The 6,279-nt window shown below is 47.1% G+C and overlaps 1 long non-coding RNA gene across 1 annotated transcript; it reads right to left on the bottom strand.

Moving 5' to 3' along the window:
• Window positions 1-708: 708 nt before the first annotated feature.
• On the bottom strand, window positions 709-5,901 carry LOC129146226 (uncharacterized). The gene is made up of 3 exons (XR_008552749.1): window positions 5,672-5,901; window positions 4,748-4,847; window positions 709-2,385 (listed from the first exon to the last, which is right to left on the bottom strand). It is a non-coding gene; the product is annotated as an uncharacterized LOC129146226 (long non-coding RNA).
• Window positions 5,902-6,279: the final 378 nt, after the last annotated feature.

Below are 6,279 nucleotides of genomic sequence, written 5' to 3'. Positions count from 1 at the left end.
AAGTCTCAGCACTATCAAGCTACTGGCAGCCACTGTGGTACAGGTTTCATCCCCAGCCTGGGAGCTGGCCCACATGGTGCAGCACACCTCTCCTGTCTCGCCTGCTGCTCCCCTCAGAAGAGTATCACTGCATCTCTGGCCTACAACCCCAGTCTTGTATGCATAAATAAATAAAAATTTTGCAAAACAAATACAAGGGGCCTGAAAGTTGTGCATAACTATGGGAAGAAAAAGACAAAATTTTGAATGGAGCAATGACATTCCATAAAACAAAATTTGAAATAACTGATAAAACCTTCCTGTGATTATTTCATTGCCTTTGCAAAAAGAAATATAGAACATAATAGAATGAAAATCCTGTATTCCAAGTCAACTTGTCACAGTTCGATATAAATCGAGTGTCCTGCCTAAGAGAACACTTTTATTTTCTGTCTCATCCTACAAGTGAAAACATGGTTATTTCAGCAGAGGTTCCATCATTGACAGGAAAGCTGGCAGTATCAAGATTTATACTGATTCACTTGTGGTAGTTCAACAGTGGTTTTGATCCTGGAATTGTCAGGCCTAGTCTCCCAGCCAGGAACGGATCCCAGGCTGAAGGGGCAGCGCTGAGTCCCAGCCACTAGACCCCATGGGTTGGTGTCTCACGAAGCCGCAGCAGGAACTTCACAGACTCACAGGCAAGCAAGCGAGAAGAGGCAGGTTTGTTTAGAGAAAGAAAAAGTTTATTGAGGAGAAAAGGAACTGAAATAAAGTGGGACTCCCAGGCCATGAAACCAGGCCTGGGAGGGGCAAGGAAGCCAAACTGGAGACGTGTCTCTGGGAATATATACCTTCTTTCCCTCATTATTATAAAGCTCCACCAGTCTCTTTGTGATTGGTTAGTTCTTGGCTGTCTCACTTAATTTGCTTCTTAGCGGGGGATCTTCACATTCTTTATCTAACAGGTTTGTCTTTCCCCATTTGTTGCATCTTTATCTTTATGGCCCAGTCTTCTGGGTGGGCATCCCTGCATTGAAGTTAAACAGCTGCCCTTCTAATTTGTCCATAAATTAAACCACTCTCCATTTCCCCAATCTCTACCTCCCTTTATCACCTGAAGGAAACCTAGGTCAGCATTAACAATGTTGTCCTTGGTCCTGGGATGTTTGTTTTTCCTAGTGGAATTAGTGACATTCCTCTTGCTGCCCTCATCTCTGAAGCCTTCCTCAACTCTCCGAGGTCCCCTCGTGCAGTGTCCCTAAAACTGCCTAATTACCCTAACTTGCCCTGTGTCTCAGTTTTATTTCTGGGTAAACTTGTAAACCGTACAAGTGTTACAGGACAGAGAGAGGGGCAGCCCAAACCCTGCAAACCTGCCTATTCTATATAGGGTTCTGCCATCCGCCGCATTAACACAAAACATGAGACTTTAATGGGAAGGAACTTTAATACAATTAGGAAACAATACAGAAAAGGCAAAGAATCTGGTTTCTAAATCAAGCACCCAAAGTTACCCGCCCCCTTGTGGGTAAAACTCCAACTGTTGTAGAGCAACCCCAATACAAAACAGGGTGCCTGACTGTGGGTCCTCACCCGCACGCTTAAAAGGACTTATCAATGCTCTACTGCAGGCACACGCGAAAGGTTAATAAAAGGTTTATTTACAAGGGAAGGGGAAATGAGGAAATGTACAGCTCTGGGAGAAAAGTGGGAGACAAAGTTTTAAATGAGTCCTACCCAATCCGCCGATCAGGAATCCCAAAATGGCGCTCTCAGAGTTGGCCGCCAGCCAGGAGCGGTGAAGCCAGGAGGCGAGCGATCGCGAGCCAGCGACCCCAAGGCCCACGTGTTTGGTTTTTATATCCAACCTGGCTGCCCAACTCCACCCTCAGGTCCCAGCCACCCTCCCTTTGGTGGTGATGGGATTTGTCTTTCCCAATGTCTTGATGGCTTTAGTCTGGAGTGGGGGTGGGGTCCACAAAGCCTGTATGGGATTAACTCAGGACATCATTTCCCCCTAACACATCCAAATGGGATTGGCCCAGAGCAAGGCCCCACAGCCTGCCACAAGTCTAAAGCATCTTCCCGTGGGGACCCACAGAAAAGGGTCAGAAACAACCAGACAAGCCCAAGGAAAAGAGCAAAATCAAAATCAAGATAAAAACTGCCATTGTCACCTCCCTACGGGTCTCACCCACATCTGTGTCACCCAGTCCACGACCAAAAGACAAGCACAGTTTCTTCACGTGTCTCTAGGCTCCATGTGCCTCCTCCAGGTCTCCTTCTGGCTCCATTCTGCTTCCTTCCTCAGTCTCCTCTGCAGCTTCTTCTCTCTCTGCTCAGCTCCACCCTCCCTTGGGTGGGCCAGGAAACCTGGAACCTCCCCCTTTCCTGGGGGCCACCCTGTTACACAAGGTCAGAAGTATCATAAATGAAGAGGGTGCAAAGAAAAGGAAGAAAGAAAGAAAAAAAAAACACTGGGTGGGAATAGCAAGAGGCATTCAAGGAACCAAAGAATGCCAACAATATTTAACTCCCATTTTTTAAAAAGGAGATTTTATTTTTGGCTAAAAAGTTACCCTTTAAATGAATTTTGTCCACTGTCAATGAAAGGAAGTCACTGACACAGAGCAGAAGGCTATTGCCATGTCTATCCGTGACCTTTATTGTTTGTGACATGGTGACTTTCAAGGTAGCAAAAATGGCAACAGATGTTCTAGTCTCAACCCATTTGAGCAATGTTGAAATGGAATTGCACACAGGCCCCACAAAATGGGTATCCTCACCAACATTTCCACCCCAGAAAATAACACCTTTTTAGACATTACAGAAAATGACACATACATTTTTTTAAAGATTTATTTATTTATTTATAGAAGCACTGGGTACAGTCAGGAGCGTGGGAGGGTGAGAGAATTCACCAGAGCCAGAGCGGAGAGCAGAGCAGGCAGAAGGACCGAAATACACTGCTGAGGGGAGCAGCTGGCGGCAGGAGAGGTCTGCGCGCCATGTGGGCCCCTCCTCCAGTGGCCGGGGAGCAGCCGGGGATTGAACCGGTGCTGCAGAGGCTGCAGGCAGCTTTGCAACCCAGCGCTCAACCGCTGCGCCAGCGGGGAGGCCCAACACATACATTTTTTATTAACACTCTGTTTTATGAATGTTCCATAACTGGAAAAAAGTAACAAACCTAGATGGGATTTCCTATTTGTATGCAATTTACAGATTCCGTGCAATTTCAATGAAAATTTCCGTGGTGTTCTTCAACAAAATGGAACCAATACTGTTCAAATTCATATGGAATCACAAAACCTTGAGCAGTGAAAGTTCTGACTAAAAGGGAGGAAAAATGGAGGTCTCACACTCCCAGACATCCAACAATATGACAAAGCTGTTATAATAAAAACTATGTTGGGACAAAAACAGACACAGAGACCAATGGAATCAAAGTTAAGCCCAGAAATAAAAGCACACATATATGGTGAGCTAACCTATGACACAGGAGCAAAGAATATACATTGGGAAAAAATCGCCTCTTCCATAAATGGTGCTGGGGAAACTGGATTGCAACATGCAAAAGAATGAAGTAGACCACTGTCTCACACAACACACAAACCAACTCAAGTGGATGAAAGACTTGCATGTGAAACCTGGCACCATCGAATATACAGAAGGGAACACAGGACAACACTCAATGACATGATCCTCAGAAACATCTTTGAGGATTCTTCTCCAGAAGCAAGGAAAACCAGGGAGAATGTAAACAAGAGACAATGATCAAAACAAAGAGACACCCCGCTGAATGGGAGAAAATATCAGCACACCACATGACAGCTAAGGGACTGATATCAAAGATCTACAAAGAGCTTACATGACTCAACAAAAACAAAAAACCCAGTCCAAAAAAATGGGCAGAAGTAAAAAGACACTTCTCCAAAGAAGAAATGCAAATGGCCAACAGGCATAGAAAAAATGTTCATCATCACTAATATCAGGGAAATGCAAATCAAAACCACAATGAGGGACCACCTCACTCCAGTGAGAATGCTCCTCATTAAAAAAACAAAACAAAACAAAACAAAACTGGCAATAACAAATGCTGGAGAAGCGGTGGAAACAAAGGAGTCTCTGATGCTGCTGGTGGGAGCGCAAACTGGTCCAGCCACTATGGGCAGCTGTGTGGAGGTTCCTCAGAACACTGAAAACGGGTCTACACATGATCCAGAGTTCCACTCCTTGGAGTTCCACTCCATGTCATAGCCATGACATGGAAACAACTCAAATGCCACAAAACAGATGAATGGATCAAAAAGTTGTGGTACAGTTACACCGCGGAGTATTGCTCATAATCAAAAAAGACAAATTCATGCTGTTTGTGGTGATACGGATGGAGCTGGAAGGGATGATGCTAGCCACAGTAAGGCAGGAGAAAGAGAAATATCAGCTGGTTTCTTACGTGGGAAATATAGAGAAACTGAACAAAAGGTAGAGAAAAAGACAACCCCAGCAGGCTGACCAAGAGCTGAGGCCCCAGCGCGGAGGGGGAGGGGGTGAACAGAGGGGAGGGAAAGAGCACAAGGGATTATGGTGATGGGTCACGGGTGCTATTCTGGTGGGAGCACTATGGGGACTACCCCTGAAGGGAGAATCCAATACCTAAAAAAAATGAACAACGATGCAAGAAAAGAAAAAAAAAGAGATGAACTTGAGGAAAGGGAAGACCCTAAGACAATATAAATAAATAAATGGTCCTAAAGGCGGGTCTCACCTGAACAATGCTGCAGGCACTGCGGAGGCATCCTCTCCTCACCAATTGTTCTAGAGCTCCAGGAATTTTCTCTGGTAAGTGCAGCAATTAAACCTGCTGCCTGGGAATCATTAGAAAAAGGCTAATTTTAAAAAAAGATTTATTTATTTATACAAGAACCGGGGTGCAGGCCAGATGCGCCTCCCCGAGCCCAAGCGCCTTCCCTCCCTGAGCCTCACCTGTCTACTCCCCGCCGCCGGCTCCCCAGGTCAAGGGGCAGCGGCGCCCCAACGGGGTTCCTGAAGGACCAGGCTCACCCCAGCCGAACCTCACCCCGAGTCAGGGGCCAGCAGGGCCTGAACGAGCGTGCACGTGCGGTAGCGGCACAGGTACAGCCAGGTGCGCTGGGCGGGGCTGGGCGCGCAGGGGCTCCCGGAGGCCACGGCACCCGGACGCAGGCGCTGGCGGGACGGCTCCCAAATGAACATTGAGATGCAGGCAAATGCCTCCTCCGTACTGTGACCCTACATTATCCGCTAGTCATTAAAAGGGCAAACAAAGTAGCTTGAATTTCTGGGAAAGATTATTTTTTTAAACCATTCTTAAAAATCCCCTTACTGACATAAAAGCATGACTAGGGGCCACCCTGGTAGGGAAGGGTTTAAGCACCACACTGTGAAGCCATCCACAGCCTCTGGAGCCCCAGTTCCATCCCCAGCCAGGAAGGTGACCCACGGGGAGCCACAGACCTCTCCTGTCTCCCCGCTGCTCCCCTCAGCAGTGGATTTCAGTCAGTCCACCTGTTCTGTTCCCCGCGCTGTCTCTGGTGAACTCCCTTACCCCACCCCCGCATCTCTGCCCTGCACCCGAGCTCTTGTATTCATAAGTAAATAAATCTGCAAAAAAAATAAAATAAAATAAAGCATAACACGTCTCCCGACTTACCCATCACGAGATATGTATGGCCGGGAACGCCCTGGCCAAGGACCGATGTATTGACAAGGGACCCCAGAAGCTGATCAGTGGAACGCCTTGTCGGTAAGATTAGAACAATGGCTGGGGATTAGGGTGTGTCATGAAGTAGGTAAGAAGTGCCGGAGGGCAGACTCACAATCCCTAATCTTCTACACCCTTCCCCTTTCTATCATCTCCATGCCCTTAATCTCCTTTTGCTCTTCCCCTTACAACCAATACCGTGGGTCAATAAAAGGGCCAGGATCTTGCTCTTCAGCAATATCCTGCATTATGTAGCCTGCTCCACGACTCCTGTTTCTTTATCAGTGTGATATTGCCTGATGCAACAAATGGCTCCCAAACAGGGACCCCACACCCTGCTTCTCAAGCCCGGAGACGGGAATTGGACATCCTCTCAAGTCTGGCCAAAAGGCTTCACAGACCCAGAGTCTGCGACCAAGCGGTAAGAAGGTGTTTTCAGTCGTGTCTTTCCTATCTTTTTCTTCCAAATCAGCCTGGTAAAAGGCCCACAGATTCTGAGTCTGTGATGTTACTTTCTTCCAAATCAGCCAGGTAAAAGGCCCACAGAGCCGGACTCT

Source organism: Talpa occidentalis, unplaced genomic scaffold (assembly GCF_014898055.3).
Source record: "Talpa occidentalis isolate TD23 unplaced genomic scaffold, MPIMG_talOcc4v2.1 talOcc4.19, whole genome shotgun sequence".
Taxonomy (NCBI): domain Eukaryota; kingdom Metazoa; phylum Chordata; class Mammalia; order Eulipotyphla; family Talpidae; genus Talpa; species Talpa occidentalis.
Note: the sequence above shows the minus strand (reverse complement) of the source record. Positions and strands in the feature narration are given on the sequence as shown.